This window comes from Tyto alba, unplaced genomic scaffold, assembly GCF_018691265.1.
Source record: "Tyto alba isolate M040663 unplaced genomic scaffold, T.alba_DEE_v4.0 Super-Scaffold_2, whole genome shotgun sequence".
In the NCBI taxonomy this organism is placed as follows: Eukaryota; Metazoa; Chordata; class Aves; order Strigiformes; family Tytonidae; genus Tyto; species Tyto alba.
Genome location: NW_024881282.1, coordinates 13,706,793 through 13,725,618, shown reverse-complemented (window position 1 = coordinate 13,725,618; position 18,826 = coordinate 13,706,793).

The following is an 18,826-nucleotide window of genomic DNA, read 5'->3' as shown; positions in this document are numbered from 1 at the left end:
TAATGAGTACAAAAAAACAAATAAGCAAATAAAGAAATAGGGCACAGAGACCACTATGATAACTCTCATCAGGTGGGTGGAGTTAGTTGTTAGTGGTCCAGTTATTACCCTGAGACACATAACACTTCAGTTCAATTTGTCACTCTACATTCTTTTATTTCATCCCTGCTTTCAGTGGAAGACATTCATGGGTAACAAAGCTGGCTCAAAACATGAATCCTTTAGTCAATAGTCTGTTAGAAGATTTTGCTTTTTTTTCCATACTGGACCAAGGAAAATCATTCTGTCTTCTCAATTTATCCTGTTTTATGACAAAAATATATGTTTGAATTTCTGATGGTAGACCCTTGGGCACAACGTGTATTTTCCATTCAGGTTTGTCAGAAGGGTTTCTTTCTAAGATGTTACTATTATCAGCAAGGAAAGTAGAGGAAGAAAATGAGTATCGCCTGCATTTATTTTAAGAGATACAATTGCAAAATGAAGATCAGAAAGGCTAATCCTACTAGATACTGAGTACCTGAAGCATCTGTTCCAGCTGATGGATGCATACCCAGAAATTATTCTGCATACATATCTTTTGAATCACTGAGGATCAGAAAAAGGTTTTTTTCATTCTGATCAGTAGACCAGGGCAGAACCACAAAATCACAGACTGAGTCTGGAAGACATCTCTCAAACTCTCACAGTAAAATAGGATTATTTGTTTGCTTGTTTGTTTTGCTTGCTTTTTTTTTTTTTTTTTTTTTTCCTTGTATGAATCATACTAAATTAAAGGCTTAATACTGCAAATTAGTATTAGCATTTGGACCAAAGGTGAGAGATATTATTCAGGAGCAAAAACTTTTGTGTGTGTGTGCATCACTCCATGCACTGTATTTATGGCACCAGTCATAAATTTGTGATGGTTCTTCGAGGAGTACAGAAAGAGTACATAACGAACTGGGGTCCAGGAGTACCATGTCAGTAGTTGTCCCCTTTCTCTTCCTTCTATAATGGGATTTTCATGGAAAGGAAAATTCAGGCATATAGGTCAGATGGGTGTTGATCATATCTTGTATCTCTGCTTTGGGGACAAGAAGACATTCCGGCTTACACCTGCAGGTCAGTTTAGAAATGGCCAAAGGGAGCACTGACAGTTCTGGAGGCATTTTACAGGAGCAGAGGACTGCAGGTGCTGCCTTGTCCTTGCTGTGGCAAATGGCTTGGTGCTGACTAAGACTCCAGAGGTCACTTATAGTTTGTCCTCAAAATATGAGTTGTTAGAAAATTGTTTCACTTGCAATCTAAGCCATTTTTATAAAGATTTATGCTCTAAATCAACTCTTTACAGCATGGTTTCTTTTGTTAGAAAAGCTTAAAGCTATAAAAGCACATTTATTTCATTTAATTTTCTCTCTCAGACTTAAAAAAAAAAAAAGAAAAGCCTTCCTGCTTTACGATGCAGCCCTTTTTGCCTCAATTTGGTTTTGGTTTGAGGGGTTTTTTTGTTTGTTTGGGTTTGTTTTGGCTGGTTTCAATCTGACAGATTTCAACATTAGCACAAAAAGCAAGCAAAACAGACTGGAGAGAAGTGGGAAGAAACAATTGTTCCAGCATTCTTCTCTTTCACTTCAACAGTTCTTTAGAAGCCATACCTGCATATATATGCTTATGCATATGTATAAGTATAATATATAGAAAAGTCAGATTCTGGAATTGGAGAATTTATTCTGGAAGGTTTCATTTTCCATTAAAACTTTATGAAGACTGTAGGTCATCCCACTGCACACTACTCAAGGTTTGAAATTTCAGAATCTTCCAGAGGACAGAAAATTCCTTACCTACTCCATTTTACTTGATAACATAGCATCAGATGTTCTTTAGCACCTCCAGCATTAACAGAACATGTGAGATTTTAACGTATCTATTTGCCAAGTGAATAAGGGCAGAGACTTTAATTAAGATATGCTTTGATTTATCCTATAAAAACCACAAAATTACATACACAGAAAATGTCGCAGGCAGTGTATAAATATAAAAGATATAGATGCAGATAGGTGGATCAGTCTGAAAGCCAAACCAGGAGTCTGTGGGTCATCTAGTTTGAAGAGAGATCAGGTACAAAAGGTTCACAGACAGTCATGGTTGCACAAAACATTAGTCTAGGACTATTCTCAGTGAACCTGCTTTTTTGTTTTTGTTTTTGTTTTCTTGTTCTTCTGTTTTGTTTTGTTTTTTTTTTTTTGTTTTGTTTTGTTTTGTTTTGTTTTTTCAACCAACCAAACATAATCTGTAATATTTGATTTATTTTCTAATCTGAATTAAAAATCAGGTATTAAATAATGTTAGCTTTTTTCTATTCTCCAGTGAGCAAAGAATTTGGGGTTCTTATAATAAAACAGGGACAAAGTCAGATATATAGGGCAGAGGCAGAACCAGATGCATTATGAAAACAACAATAGGGAAAGAGAAGCCTGATGCAATCATCTAAAACCAGAGTATTCAGAGAATTGCAGACAGTCATGATGTTAATTTACCTGAATGAAACCATTGTACAAAAATTAGGAAAAAACCCTCACATTTTCTTATGAGACAACCATATTTTAAAAATTATGTGCCTGGGGAAAATTATCAGGATTTCCTTCCTTTCTCCTCATGCTTCTCCCCCAGACTGATAATGGCCAAAAAGAAGCTCTTGGATAAAGTTGAACTGAGCACTCAAAAAGCAGATATTTAAAATGTTCAGAATATGGAAGATTGCTCTCTTTCCCAATATTACATGAAAAGTAGGCTTAGGAGACACTTGGAAAATAGCTCTGCAGCTTTGTCACGGCATTTTTTTCTGCAGCTGAACATCATTATCAGATAGAAACATCCTTTCCCTACAAGTTCTTGTCAAGGCCATGATGTCACCTGCAGTGACTGCAGCATTATTGCAAACATCAGTAGAATGTGAAATATGTGGTCTTAAGGGTGTATGCTTATGAATACAGGCATGGCTGTTCTAAACATATGCTGTATATCCAAAGGACATCTGTGATGAATATCTCCCAGGTGATAATTCTATAAAGGACCCTCTGCTCTGAAAGGAACAGCTCCATCACTGAAGCTAAAGAAAGTAAAATGTTGTTAATGATAATTTATGCTGACATAGTACCTTTGTTCTAAAGATATCAGGCATTGTACTAATGTTAATGAACTTCTCTGAGCATCCTTTCCTGGGAAAACTTCATAGTCAAGAACATAACAGAGAAAGATGTTTGGCAAGATTCTTCTAGCTGACGAATTGTCCAGCAGGTTTTGCATCCTCTTCCCCTCGCAGAATGGTCAGGGGGATTTTATTAACAGATTTTCAGAATACCTCTCTAATTTTGTCTTTCTGAAATCATGCTTTTCAGGTACCTGATAATGCTTATGTCTTCTACTCTAAAAGACATAAGAATATTTCCTGAGGGAAGTATGTACTGAAAAATGACCGTGGAGTTTTAGACAGATTTTTCACATGCTGCCTGAATAACACAATACTGTACCAGACCTGAACCTGGGTCCAAGACATCATGGAAAACTCTCCATGGGATGTCAGAAAATTAAAGTGAGTTTTAAAAGAATGATGAGACATGGATATTGTTGCCCACTTCACTTGTTCACAGGCTTGGATATTGGAGAGAGACGTATGTCCCTTTTATAGTATGACTGATGTATTCTGTAAAATCAGTGTTATCAGCAGTCATATTATGAATTTTGCGACATGATTTTTTTTTCCCCAGGCACAGTTTGTGTGAATATACTTACTTAAAATTATCAGCATTCTTTTAAAAAATAAAAGCCTTATAATGCGACTCAGATGCATGTTATAATCTCAGCATCCGTGATGAAAGAGCATAAAAATCCAATTTATATTACCATCTTAGTTTTTAACCTCTTTATTGTTCTGGGAGGATATTGGCTTTAGGTGATGAAAATAGCATTCCTGCAGAGATATGGAGACATAAAATGAGACCTTTGGACATATAATTTAATCCCCTACTCCCTTTCTACAAAGTGTTTAAAATTGATCCCTTTCTAACATAAAATGTAGGACTCATCCTTAATCTGGTATATTAAGTGCCATGTCCCTGCAGTGCTGGCTGCAGAGAGACTCCACAAAGGTCCCAGGAAAGACAGAGAAAGAGAAGACTCTCTTTTCCTTCCTCCCTCCGTCCCTTCCTTCATCCCTCCCTCTGTCCCTCCCTCCCTCCCTTTTCGAAGCTCCCCCAGCTCCAAGTCAGCTCCACCTCTGCACCAAAGCAGAGCCAATCAGCTGCGCCTCTGCAATAACGTATTTAAGAAGGGACGTGGTGATGAGCAGAGGGACTGGTGAGGAGGAGTTGCCGCAGCTGTGTGAACACCAAGGTCAGTGGAGGAACAGAGGAAGAAAGGAGGGGGGAGGTGTGCCGGAGCAGAGACTCCCCTATATCCTGTGGTGAGACAGCAGGGTGGCCCCCCCTGCCACCCATGAAGATCTACAGTGGAGCAGACATTGATTTATGGCCTGTGATGGGCCTCAGACATCCAACGAAGTTGTCTGTACCCAAAGGAGGCCGGGATCCTGTGGGAAGAGGTAGCCCCTGCTGTTATTAGTTCAGCGCTGGGAGGATTGCAGCATGTGGGGGTGTCCCATGCTGGAGCAGTGGGGGAAACGCTGCAGCTCATGGGAGGGACTCATGTCAGAGAAAGTTTGTGGAGGACTGTCTCCTGTGAGAGGGGGACCACACTGAAGCAGGAGGAAGAAGTTCCAGAAATTCCCCAGCCCCACCACCAAAGATGAAGAAGCGGCAGCACTGACTGCACTCCCCATCCCCTGCCCCCTGAACCGCTGAGGGGAGGCGGTAGAGATATTGGGAGCAGATCTGAGCCCGGGAAGAAGGGAAGGGTGGGGGGAAGATGTTTTCAAGATGTGAAAATACTTCTCACTGTCCTACTCTATTAAGTGTTGTTGTTAGTGTCTGTAATAAATCTCTGTTCTTTTATTCTTCCCCTAATGAATCTGCCTTTTGCCTGTGACCATAATGGGTGATCTGCCCCTCCCTGTCCTATCTCGAATCCCAAGCCTGGCTTATTTTCCCATCTCTGGGGGTGAAGGGGAGAGTGAGGGGCTGTGTGGTGCTCAGTTGCCCTCTGAGCTCAAACCATAACAGCTCTAGCTCTGCCCTCTTCCACTCCTCAGCCCACTCCTACTTTCTGTAGATCTCTGCTATTCCATACCCCCTGCAGCTGTGTCACAGACAGGACAAAAGCTAAAATAGTTTGTCTGTAACTGAATTCTACCCATAGAGATTACCTTAGGGATGAGGCTAAACAGATAAGCTTATTTTTTCCCCTACACGTAGATGACTTAATGTTTTCCAGTTGGTCCTTGAGGCTTTCAGGAATTCTTTTATTCACCTTCTTGGCAGAGAATTGGCTTTGCTAAATGTTCAAAAAATAAAATTAAAAAACCAAACAAATGCACTCCCACTCTCAAACCCAACCATCCTCCTTTTGTAATATTTTCAGACTTGCACATTTAGAATGTAGAGAGACTATAAACCATTTGAAAAACACAAGCTTGACTTACTTTTGGTATCTAGGTGCTTGAGCTATTCATTTGCAATGTGGAAACCCCGTGTTTGAGTCCTTTTCTGTTCTGAAGCAGGCTGACTACATGTGTCTCCTGTGTTACAGGCAATGCTTGAATCATAGGACAGTGTTTGTTTTCCTTTCCTCCTCATTTACCTGCAATTCTCTATCCTCCCCCTCCCCCGCATATTATTCTTTTGCACAATGGAAAAATATCTGATGTCTGTAGTGATTTCAGATGTAGGGAAAAACATATTATATCTAGTTCTAATACAGACTTTTTATACCTTGATCTTGTGGTCACTGCTTGTTAAGGTGGTTTACATGCAAGATTTTTGACAATTTACTTTTTTTTTTTTTTTTTTCTCTGTTAAATAATATTGAAGAGGTTCACAAAGGCTTTCTGTGAATTCTTCATCAAAAATTGTACAGTTTTGCTCTGATTATTTTTAGGATTGACAGATTTTAATTTAACTGATCAAGAGGATATAATTTTGTGGACCTTTGTCTTATCTTGCAGACAGAGTATCCTTGATAGATGCTGAAGTTTTGAGGTTTACTATTAGCTGCATTCTTTTCCTCCTTGAAATATTTCAACCTTGGAAGTTCTCAGACAGAACCTTTCAAGACAGAATAAAAGCTCATTCAGTGTTTAAAATATAAAGTAACAGACATTTTCTACATAGTCTTTTAAAGAAAACAACTATTAAATTATCCTGTGACTTTTTTCCAAGGCTTCTGTTAAACTGACAAACTCTTTTTAGGCTTTCTATCATCTTTTTTTCAAATCAATGGTTTTTTGTATGTGAAAGGAATAGATGATCAACACTTCCGGGGAAAAAAAAAAGCTTTGAGAGTACAATGTAAACCTATGTGTGCTGTAGCAGGATCTCAAATTGTAACCTTACCAGAGTCCACTATTTGAAAGTCTCTAGTTTCCAGTGACTTTCTTTCTCAGAGATTTCTGGGTAACACCCGCATAGAGCTACAGAAGTATTGCTCCACTTAAGAAACTTTTCTTCCAGGTGCTACCTGGCTTACAGAAGATCATGGGACTGTACCCGTAATTTATTAAAACCTCTTTACCATCAACTGTGTTGAAACTGTAGGTTTATTACACTGTTTTGATAAGAAATTAACTCTTCAGTGGAATACTTATATGTCTCTGTCTTGCTCTGTTGGGGTTGGCTAAAATTCTTTTCAGGTCGGAGTTCTGCAGAGAGGTAGCTGGTGCTGAAGTCCCATCGTTCAGGAGATAGGGGGAAAAGGGTGTGGATGGGGGCTGGGACTCAAGGCTGCAATGGAAGAGTCCAGAATAACACCTGAGATGAGGTGGGTGTTGTAACAATTGTTTTATCAGGATACAAAACCTACTTCATCTGGGAGTCTACCTCTGGCTGTATTTAAAAAGTAACATTTGATACTTTTGAAAATAATATTGGGAAGATCAAAGTACTATGAGGGTTAATATACTTCTGTTTTCTTTATAATATTATATTTATCATAATATAGTCTGTATTTATTATAATATAGTAAATACAATATATAATATATAAAATATATAACAAAGAGAGATGCTATGCTGGATGTTGTACTCACCAACAAGGAGGGGGTAGTGGGGCATGTGAAGCTCAAGGCAGCCATGACTGCAATGACCATGAAATGGTGGAATTCAAGATCCTTAGGGCATTGAGGAGGGTGCACAGCAAGTTCGCTACCCTGGACTTCAGAAGAGCAGACTTTGGCCTCTTCAGGGATCTGCTTGGTCGTGTAGCATGGGATAAAGCCCTGGAGAGAAGAGGGGCCCAAGAAATCTGGTTAATATTTAAGGATCCTCTCCTCCAAGATCAGGAGCAATGCATCCCAACAAAGAGAAGTCAGGTAAGAATGACAGGAGTCCTGCATGGATGAACAAGATGCTCCTGCACAAGATCAAATATAAGAAGCAAGCCTACAGAGGGTGGAAACAAGGACAGGTGGCCTGGGAGGAATACAGAAAAACTGCTCAAGTAACCAAGGAACATGTTAGGAAGGCCAAAACCCTGACAGAAATAAATCTGTCCAGGAATCTCAAGGAGAACAAAAAAAAATCTTTTACAGTTATGTCAGTGATAAAGAAAATGCTGTCCCTCTCTGGAAAGAAAAGGGAGACTTGGTCACCTTGGATATGGAGAAGGCTGAGGTACTCAACATTTTGCCTCAGTCTTCACCGGCTAGTGCTCCAGCCACATTGCAGAAGGTAAAGACAGGGACTGGGAGAATTAATAACTACCCACTGTAGAAAAAGATCAGGTTCAAGACTGATTAAGGAACCTGAAGGTGCACAAGACTATGGGACCTGATGACATGCATCCACAGGTCCTGAGGGAACTGACAGATGAAGTGCCTAAGCCACTATCCATCATATTTGAGAAGTCGTGGCAGTCTGGTGAAGTACCCACTGACTGGAAAATGGAAAATATAACCCTATTTTCAAAAAGGGAAAAAGAAAGACCTGGGGAGCTACAGGCCAGTCAGTCTCACCTCTGTGCCTGGAATGATCATGGAGCAGATCATCCTGGAGACTATTCTAGGGCACATGGAAAAGAAGGAGGTGACTGGTGACAGCCAACATTGCTTCACTAAGAGAAAATAGTGCCTTGGAAATTTGGTGGCCTTCTACAATGGGGTTACAGCATTGGTGGAGAAGGAAAAAGCAAATGACATCATCTACTTGGACTTGTGCAGAACATCTGACACTGTTCTGCATGATATCGATGTATCTAAATTGAAGAGACATGAATTTGCTGGATGGACCATTCAGTGGATAAGGAACTGGCTGGATGGTCACACTCAGAGTTGCAGTGAACAGCTTTATGTCCAAGTGTGGGGGTATAATGACTGATGATCTTCAGGGGTCAGTGATGGGACCAGTGCTGTTTAACATCTCTGTTGGAGACATGGACAGTGGGATTGAGTGCACCCTCAGCAAGGTTGCTGATGACACCAAACTGTGGTGCGCCCGACACACTGAAGGGAAGAGATGCCATCCAGAGGGACCTTGATAAGCTTGAGGGGTGGGCCCATGCAAACCTCATGAAATTCAACAAGGCCAAGTGCAAGGTCCTGCACATGGGTTGAAGCAATCCTAAACACAAGTACAGACTGGGCAATGAATGGATTGAAAGCAGCCCTGAGGAATAGGACTGGCAGTATTAATAGATGGAAACCTATGAGCCAGCAGTGTGCACTCACAGCCCAGAAAGACAACTGTGTTCTGGGCTGAATCAAGGGAAGTGTGACCATCAGGTTGAAGGAGGTGATTCTCTCCCTCTACTCCACTCTTGTGGGACCCCACCTGGAGTACTGTGTCCAGCTCTGGGGCCCCCAACATAAGAAGGATCAAGCAGGTCCATAGGAGGGCAACAAAGATGATTAAGGGGGCTGGAGCACCTCCCCTATGAGGACAGGCTGAGAGAGTTGGGGCTGTTCAGCCTAGAAAAGAGAAGGCTCTGGGGAGATCTTATAGTGGCCTTCCATTACTTAAAAGGGCCTTACAGGAAAGATGTGGAGGGACTCTTTATCAGCGATTACAGCTATAGCACAAGGGGTAATGGTTTTAAACTGGAAGAGAGTAGATTTAGATTAGACAAAAGGAAGAAATTCTTTACTGTGAGGGTGGTGAGACACTGGCACAGGGTGCCCAGAGCAGCTGTGGCTGCCCCCTCCCTGGAAGGGTTCAAGGCCAGGCTGGACGGGGCTTGGAGCAACCTGGTGTAGTGGAAGGTGTCCCTGCCCACGTCAGGGATGTTGGAACTGGATGATCTTTAAGGTCTCTTCCAACCCAAACCATTCTGTGAGCCTATGATTCTATGATTAATCACAGAGTATTTCTAATAAAGTTTTATCATATAGAAACACACCAAGATATCTGGGTAGAGAAGCAGAAGGAGAATTTCAAGTTGATTAAGGAAAAATTTTCAGAGCCATTACCTATGTTTCAATTTTTTTTTTTTTTTCAATTTTTATATAAAGCAATAACTTTTGAAAAATTTTAATGTTATGTTTTGGTTGGACCTGAATGATTTACTTGTTCAAAGTATGTTTTTATGGACCTGCCTTTGCAGAGCACAATGCATTATTGACAAGTCGGTACTGCAGATTGTACTTCAAAAACAGGTCTATATGTGGATTTCACGAGGTTCGCTCAAAAAATACAGACCAAATTGAGAAGCATTTAAAAACAAAAGAACCTAAACAAGCACCACAGGAATAAGCAGGATGACTTCTGGGGACACACAGTTCATTTTCTGTCAGTAATTCAGATACTCAGGATACCTTGTTCAGGACACTGAGGTATAACAGAAAAGCTGTAGAACCTGCTTAAATCCTAATGGGGGCTTTAGCAGAATGTGGTGCTATAGTAATCCTCCTTTATTTTCAAACAGATCTGAATGATAATTAACTTTCAGTGCTTCTTGGTTCATAATTTTTTCTCCTGCAAGAGCTATGTGTTTATTCTCACAGACCTGAATAGGATGAAGTTGGCATAAAAATAAATTCTCATGTGCCACGTGAAGCATATAGACCACTGTTTACAAGATGAGGGTATTATCAGATGCACTTGCTGAAGTGACTGACTAAAATCAGAGTTCACAACTGGAAACTACGAACTCAGTCCCAACACTGGCACTGGCTTCAGATTAGAAACAGTTGGGGTTTCTTTGTGCTCAGTCTGGGGCTTACCTCACACATAGCCTTGAGCTTCCTAAAACCAGAAGTAGAAAAAGAAACGAAGTAAGATGGCAATCGCAACATTGTTGCCAAATCAACATTAATTTTATTAATACGGTCAATCCCTCACTACTTCCAAATATTGAATTACAAACAAACAAAGCTTAGATGCACTTTTCATCTGAATGTTTCAGAGTTCTGTGCCAATAAATTCAACATTAAATTAAATTTATCCCTTTTTTACACATTGTTTTTGCAAGTTATTTATTTTTATGTAGAAATTACCTTTTAGGTACCTTGCAAAGTTTAAAGTCAGCTATAGTCATATAAAAATTAAACATCATTAACCCTAAACTACCTATGAAGCTGCCCTCATCAGACTGCCTATTGAATAACAATTTGTCATGCAGCATTATTGTGCAGCCCTACTCTCTTCTTCTAAGAAGATAATTCCATCTATCTTTTTACTTTTATCAGCTATAAAAGAAGCTGCCATTTAGTATTTTCAGGCTACTCCTAATGTACCATGGCTTGTTTTCATAATGAGTCAGGCTAAAGCTTTGTCCCACTGAAATTATTTAACAGACCTCAAAACTAAAGCTCAAATGCTGTTGTGAATTTGCTGACACTTCAACACATTCAGCAACTGCAGGCAGTCTGTCCAGATCAACCACTTTAATCCCATCACATCTAATGACTCCTCATTAAGTAATTAAAAGGAAAAGTCTCTTGATCTAGACTGAAGGCTCTGAAACATGTGTCAGTGTTAACTATGAATATATACAATATATATATAGTATAAATTTGTAAGTATATATGTTTGCATGTATATATATATACACACATATATAGGAAAGTGAAATCAAGAAACATGAAAATATGAAGTACATCACATAAATACAATTTAAGCGTATTTCATTCATGACTGACTTTCAGGCTTAGGAAATAAAGTAAGAAATATGTAATAGTTGTAAGGTCTTTCACTTTCTCTGTTTTAAAGGTCTCTGAATGATGGAAAATGGTTACTATTGTGTTGATTGCTATTTTCCTTTCAGTTGCCCATTTAAATTCAGTAATATTATAACGGTCTGTGCTTGCTACTTGAAATAAGAGCATCTCTATTCTGCTTTGCCTCTTATTGCTTTTCAGTATTCTGGTAGAGCTGAGAATTCTCACCTGACAAGTCCCATTGTGCTCAGTTCCACATAAACCTCCATAAGACACATCTCTCCCCTCCTAAAATTTCAAACACTAAATGACAAACTGACAAAAAAATAGGTTGAATAAAATATCTTGCATGTTTTATGGATAGGGAGAAAGGTTAGTAGAAGGAAATGTGACTTGCTCCTCAGTGCACACACAGCCAAATCAAGAACTGAGTTTAGATCTCCTGTTTTCCTAGTGCCATCACTACAAGACTTTCAATCCTACCTTTGAGTTAACTTTCTTTTATACTTTCTCCATGCACCTGCTGTTCAATATCAGGGGTTCAGATTCTACAGAATGACAAGGTGAGCATACAAATGTGCAAGGTTGTAGATGTAACCAAGATGATTAACATGGACAGACATGCTCAGCATATTTTTTTTTTTCTTCACAGATAATGGCTTTCTTGCCTTTGAATTTAAGAAAAGGTACTATGTAGTACTCCTACTGCAATTAATTGAATACATTCTCCCGCTCAGAGTTTCTTTGCTTAGAAACCTGCTAATATGCAATTTAAATATGTATATTCAAAATAAGGAAAAGAATAGAGACAGACAGAAGGGGAGGGGGGGTGAAGTGGGAAGAGGAACTAGCTGATATGTATCAGTTACAGTATATATATTCTGAATTTATTCTTCTAACCTCACTTGAAATCCTAGAGAAATTGGGTGCTTCAGTTAAAACTGACCTTAGGCAGTTTCAACTCACATGACGATTATTTGCTCAGAAGTTCACTAAAGGTCTGTTTGACTGTGGCAGTATTACAGGAACTCATATTTTTTCAAAAATGAACTGTTCTTGAACAATTTTTACAATTTATTGAGCAGAAATAAGCTCTCCATCAATATCAACAACATACCTTTTTTTTTTTTCACATATTTCTCTGAAATTGTTTTTTGTTTTTTTTGTTGGTTTGGTTTGGTTTTTTTTGTTTGTTTGTTTGTTTTGGGGTGGTTTTTTTTCGTTTTTTTTTTTGTTTGTTTGTTTGGGTTTTTTTGTTTGTTTGTTTTGTTTTTTTGTTTGTTTGTTTTTTTTTTTAATCGCTATTTCTTGAAGATTTTACAAGAAGATAACACATTTTTCTCAATAATAGAATTCTCCATGCCCTCTGTTACAGTACAGCAAAACTGTGATAGTAGAAAGAAAAAAAAAATAGATTCTGTTTTAGAATAATACTGTAGTTCTTTTTTGACAAAAACTGAGCATTTGTTCTAATCAGACATATATAATCCCACAAAAAGTACCTCCCTCTTTAGTTTGTCAAGAATGTAAAATGGCATGGAGGTATGAAATTTATTACAATGTAAGCATTGGTAAATTGGAATCTAAAGACTTTTCGTAGCTAGCCTTCTGAGGCTACTCCATTGAGCCTGAGCAGATACTCTGAGTCATGTTATTGTGACAAAAAAAAGAATCTTTAATGTCGAATATTCTTTCTCTTTTCTTTTATTTGGGTGTCACTCTCATTTTGCAACAAAGTATTTTTCAGAATTCTCTGTGACAAAGTCCCAGATCCAGAAACTCTGGAAACCCACTCAGATATCACAAGCAAACCAATGTTTTTAGTGGATTGCTGAGGAATTAGGCAGGAAATAAAACCTGGCTTTTATTGGTATTTTGCGTGAAGAGAACAGTTACTGTGAAATATTTCAAATTTTAAGAACCACTGGCTATTTAAAAAAATGTTTCATTATAACTTTTCTAACCAGCCCTGCTACTTAGGGATTTTTTTATAGGAAAAAAAAAAAAAAAAAAACAAACAAAAAAAAAAAAAACCTAAATGAAAGCTTCTTTCTTTAAAGGAACTAATGAAACAAAGAAATGTCCATAAAAAATGGTATCTATTTTTCTAACAGCCTGATGCAGCACTCTCAAAACACGTACATTTATTATTGGCCCTACTTTTAGTATCATTATAGAAAGCATATTTAAAGAATTACAAGCAAACATGTTCAGAAGGATTTTTTAGTAATCAACCACAACATACAGATTTCTACAGGAAAAATTATATTAAACCAGGCTTTCATCTATGTATTCAAAAATTCTCCCCCTGGCAGAATTTATTCTTTATTCTAGAAAGTTTAGAGCAAGGGAGACACAAGATCTATAGAGCAAGAGTTTTGGAGATGTTTCCTTTAAAAAAATGTATTCAGACAAAGAAGTGAGACAATTATGTGGAGCAATACATTATTAAAGAAATGTAAAGTGCCCTATACTGCAGTGCAGAAATGCGGAAACATATAACAAAACAGAAAAATTAAAAATAAAAACAAATTATTTTCCTCAACTGAGACATGACTGTGAAGCTCATTACCAGAAGATATCAACAGGACAAGAGATTAGTGGGGTTCAAAAGAAGGTGAGGAATGCACTTGAACTAGAAGAATAATTGTATCAGTAATTAATGTTTTTGAAAGGAGCAGAAACCTAATTCTTCAGGAGTTAAAATTGAACTGGACTTAGACCTTTCCTGATGGTGATTAGCCTCTAATTGTTTATTACATGGTTTTTCTGAAATTGCTTGGTGACATAACATGCTAATGGACAACATAAAAACACAGATCTTATTCAGAATGGTGTCTGGTGTTATCATATTTGAAAGACTAAAATTTTTGCTAATTCTTGTCAGTTACCACTATGTGATTGAAATTGTTATGCGTAAATAATTTATAGGCACTAAGATTTTGGGAGTTATTGCTACAAAGCCCCTCTGGATTGCAGAAATTACTCTTTTTGGGAATGGCTGAATTAAGAAAGGGAAAAAATTGAGATAGCTGTACTAGATGCAATGCTTCATTCTTCATCATCATCAGAAAGAATAAATAGAAACATTTGTACCACTTTTGCTAGACTGCATGCAATTTTTTATATCAGAATCATGTCCTCTTGTATTTTTTGTCTTCCTTGAATAAATAGTCCAAGATTTCAGTCTCTCCCTACAGAAGCTGTAATGCCTGTCTCACATTCCTCTGTTTCCAGTAGAATGGTATAAGGGAAAATGCTAGTCCTCATACATCATTCTTTTGTGTAATTGGAATTAAATATTTTTCGTATTATTTCCTACCCCCATTCTTTACCTACTGCAATGTTTTGTTTGTCTTTCAGCAGCTACTGAAAGCTACAATTTCAAAATGGCAAAAAAGCATCATCAGTGAGATAAGCTGTGGAAAAGGATGCTGAGTAAATTCTGGATATTAAAAAAAAATTTCAGTGGCACAGATACAAAGTTCTTCGGTCCATGACACACATGTGTTTAAAGTTATATGTGAGAATATCTATACCTTCAGTTAAGGAGAAATACCAGATTCTGCACCTGGGATGGTGTAATCCTGGATGTATGTATAGACTAGGGACTAAGAGGCTGGAGTGCAGCCCTGCAGAAAGAGATCTGGGGGTTTGGGTTGGTGGTAAACTCAATACAAGTCAACAAGGTGCCCTGGCAGCCAAAAGGACCAGTTGTATCCTGGGGTGCATTAAGCACAGTATAGCTAACTGGTGGAAAGAAGTGATTGTCCCACTATACTAAGCATTGGTGTGGCCTCACCTCAAGTACTGTGGGCAGATTTGGGCTCCACAATATAAGGATATAAAAATATCAGGATGTGTCCAAAAGAAAGCAAGGAAGATGGTAAAAGAACTAGAGGACATGACTTATGAGGAGTGGCTGAGGATAAAAGGTTTGTTCAACTTAGAGAAGAGGAGACTGAGGGGGTCACCTCATTGCTGTCTACAACTTCCTTATGAAGGGGAGTGGAGTGGGAGGTGCTGAACCCTTCTCTATGGTGTCCAGTGATAAGATGCAAGGGAATGGTTTAAAGCTGTGTCAGGGGAAGTCCAGATTGCATATTTGGAAGAAGTTCTTTGCTGAGGAGGTGGTCTAGCACTGGAACAAGCTCTCCAAGGAAGTCATCCATGGCCCCATGCCTGTCAGAGTTCAAGAAGCATTTGGACAATGCTCTTAGATATATGGTTTAACTTCTAGGTTGACCTGTGTGGAGTCAGGAATTAAATTCAGTGAACCTGGTGGGTCCCTTCTGACTCAGGGTATTCTATGGTTCTATGATTCTATGGTATGATGAATTATTTTCTGAACTTAATTCACTAGGGTGAAAGCTGACTGGGAAAGACTGGAGCCTAAGAAGGTAACTTATCTGAGTAACATGTTTAAGACATTTATCAAACCCTTTCAATTCATAATGAGGGAGACTTAAAATGTATATATATTTGAACCCCATTGAGAGTAATTAACATTCTTGTATCAAACTTCACCTCCTGTTCCCTCTTTCAAATAACACCTGTTATTCATGATATAAGCTTTATAAAAGTCATTGCTTTCAGATAATAGCAGCATAAATTCATCTGTTCTTTTTCAGGCTTCATTTCATGCTTTACTTAATAAGAAAATCACAGCATTCTTTTTTTTTTTTTTTTTTTCCTGAATTCCCATGTAATTCTTTCTTCTGCAGCAAAGATCAATCAATTGGCATGACATTGCTCTTGGTACTGATACCATATCTTTCTGCAAAAAAAAAAAAATCAGTTTTGAACAAGGCCATAAGTCCTCTTGTTCAATTAGTTCCATAGAGATAATGGTTAATGAGATCAGGAAATGCTTGTGCAAAGGAATAGCTCCAGGGAGCTATTCATTTGACTAGAGTAAGGGGCATTTCTAGGGCTATTGCATACTCCTTTCAGGGACACTTCTTCTTTCTTTTTGAAAGTAGAAACGTGCTTTGCTTTGAAATCTGTTAAGACAAATGTCTTTCAGAGGCTGTGGACTGGATCAAGAAAGGCAGGAAATCCCTACATATTTTATTTGTATTTTGTTGCATAAATAGCAATTATTACTGGCCCTGACTGATTTAATTTACTTCAGAGTACTATATACATTCAAAAGATGTCTGTGTGTTCAGTAGGCTCATAATTTGGGCTGGAAGGGATCTCAGGAGGTCTCTGGTCCAATCTCCTAATCACAGCAGTGTAGGAGGGACCTCGTATGGAGGGCGAGACTGGAGTAAAGACCTCACACTGATGCAATGAAGGTCATTCTCCTTTATTTACCCGAATAGAGCCAAGATATACAGAGCCAGACGGTCATGCGCTCTATGCTTTACAATATATTAGCTAAAGGCACTTATCACCTGCACCCCCACCCCCCCCTCGGAAGTGCTGTGATAGGTCTGCATCGTTAGTACACGTGTATAAACTAAATCTACTTTGCGGTTAGTGTATCCAGGCATTCAAACAAGAAGGAAGCACTAGCCTGACTTCCTCATTCTTGCCCTTCCAGGTGACCTCAAGGGCAGGATTACCACGTGGCAGTTTTCTGCTCAGAGACCCAGCCTGGATTGTCCAAACCTGTAGGATCAGTGCATGACCCTGATCCCCAAAAAATCCTACCACATAGCAGGGTCTGCTATGGGGTTGGACTAGTTTGTATATAGTCATGTCTTGAAAACCTTGAAGGATGGAGATTGCACTACCTCTCTCGACAATCTCTGCCATGGCTTGACACTCCTCATGGGGAACAAACTTCTCTGTATAGCCAGCGTGAACCTCTCATGTTTATACTTGTGTCCATTGTCTTTTATGAAGATCATGGATCCAACTACTTGATTACTCTGGGGGCTGGGGGCTACTGTTAGGTCCCCTGAAGCTGTCCTGCTCCCAGCTGGCCAAGCCCAGCTCCCACAGCCTCTTCCCACAGGAAAAGTGCTTCAGCCCCCACAATCTCTGTGGTCTCCCCTGAACTCCTTCCAGTTTATCAATGTCTTTCCTATAGTGGGGACCCACAACTGGGCACAGTATCTATTTGTGGTCTAACATGTGCTGAGCTAAGGGCTTATTACCACTCAGGAGCAGAGACTAGTGGTTTGATTTCGGTAACAATGCAACAGTACTACCTGCCACCTTACTCAGATACTTGCATATCTGAGGATTAGCTTGGTTTATAGATAATAATAACTGCACCATCACATCATAGCCTGCTCTTCATCTGCCTGCTCTGTTTTCCATCCTGAATACACTGGTACCAGGCTTTCACAGCCTTTAATGAAAAATCCCAAACTTGTGGATTAGGGTTTTCTATTTGTTTTTTTTTGATGAAAAAATATTAAATTTTGACATGTTTAATTTATATCTCTGCCATACTCCACCTGATTCTCATCTAAGGAACTTTAAAAATTCTGTTCTACATAAATAAATGGAGACATAGGAATGTAATTATGGTTAGTATTTTCCAGAGAGCCTTATTAAATATTCACATTCATCAGGACCAGGGCTCTAAAGGCCTTGGAAATTTTCCAGCCTGTTTCCTCACTCTCTCTTTCTCTCTTTCTCCTGCCTCTTTTTTAGTATATCAAAATCCATTTATTTGGAAAGTAATTACAATTTTCAAAAAGGATATTGATTTGCCACCACCCTTTAATGTTAATGAAACAGAAATTTAAAGAAAGGGAATATTATCTTCTTAAGGGAAAACAATATAACTGTATACACTATGGGTGGAATTTTGCTTTCTGTTGGATCCTTATGTTGTAACTAGGTAGATATTGGAAATTATCATGACTTGAGGGCAGTCATTGCCTCCACAGAGTATGGTTTTACCTGTAGAAAAGCATGGAGGAAATACATAGTTTTAGTCATTTAGTGCTTTCTGAAGTTATCTAGGCCTCATTGTTGAATTCCATGCTTACTCTAAGGTACAACTACCTTTTTCATTATTATTTTCTGCTTTTTAACAGTCTCCATAGCTCCTGGTCTCCACTGGTAGAATTTCTGTTCAATTAAAACCCAATGACTTTCAAAATTGGTCAACATATTTCAATTGTATTATTTTTCAGTGAAATAGCATTTCTTAAGAGGCAACCGCCCCACACCTTTCAAATGTAGTTAATTTTTGATAAGAGATTAAGGAATAATTGATTTTATGTTACTAATTATTGCCCTACTCCTAAATTCTTAAGTCTCAAATATTGAAGGAAAAAATAATGAAGAAAGGATGAATAGAAAGAAAAGAGTAGTCCTCCATCATTTACTGGAAATATTATTACTGAACAACATCTCTTTGTGATAGCTCAAGTAGATCAAATTTTTGGAACTAATAACCTTGCAAAAATCTTATCTTTTTTAGCATGGGAAAATTCATATCATCTTAGGCCAAAAGATTTGGATAACAGACCAGTTGTTTTGGAGACCAAGCTCACTGAAGACCACCCCAAGTCTCTGCTCAGTTTTTCATTGCCTCCCAGAATTCCAGATGGCTATAGATAGTATGATTCATAGCATAATTATTTAAGCACGATGAAGTGAAAAAAAAAATCCAGGA